Source organism: Pteropus vampyrus, unplaced genomic scaffold, assembly GCF_000151845.1.
Source record: "Pteropus vampyrus isolate Shadow unplaced genomic scaffold, Pvam_2.0 Scaffold1000001674, whole genome shotgun sequence".
Lineage (NCBI taxonomy): Eukaryota > Metazoa > Chordata > Mammalia > Chiroptera > Pteropodidae > Pteropus > Pteropus vampyrus.
Window position 1 is genome coordinate 1 of NW_011916076.1, and position 657 is coordinate 657.

The following is a 657-nucleotide window of genomic DNA, read 5'->3' on the forward strand; positions in this document are numbered from 1 at the left end:
TCATGCTGATTATATTCCATTGTGGTGCTCGCTTCGGCAGCACATATACTATTAATTGGAATGATACAGAGAAGTTTAGCATGGCCCCTGCACAAAGATGACACACAAATTCGTGAAGCGTTTCATATTAAAAAAAAAAAATCCATTGTATATGTGTATATATATTATATCTATATCTATAAATATCTCTATCTCTAGCTATCTATATCTATATATGTATATATGTGTGTATACTATATATATATTATATATATACATATATATATAATATATGTATATTATATATATACACACACAGTTTATCCATTCATTAGTTGATGGGCATTTGGGTTGTTCTCAGCTATTATCCTAAGAAAATACAATTTTACTGTAACAGATAAAAGAATATGGAGATGTGTAAAGGTGTGAAAGTGGAGATAGAGAGATGTGTAGATTTGGCACATATACCTGGAAATAATATCAACTAGATTTGTTGATAGATTGGATAAAAGGGTGGGACAGAAGAAGTAATCACAGATGAATCCATTAAATTATGAATTCTCTTGTCTTCCTACCCTAGGGGGGAAATTATTTAATGATATAAAGAAAATTGTACCTACAGTAGTGTGTCTGGAGTCTGAAGATTGGAGAGAGAACACTTGTTCTATAAATTTTCTT

The 657-nt window shown here is 30.3% G+C and overlaps 1 non-coding gene across 1 annotated transcript; it reads left to right on the plus strand.

Moving 5' to 3' along the window:
- The first annotated feature begins 24 nt into the window (after positions 1-24).
- Positions 25-132, plus strand: LOC111735473. Its single transcript, XR_002778797.1, has one exon. It is a non-coding gene; the product is annotated as a U6 spliceosomal RNA (small nuclear RNA).
- Positions 133-657: the final 525 nt, after the last annotated feature.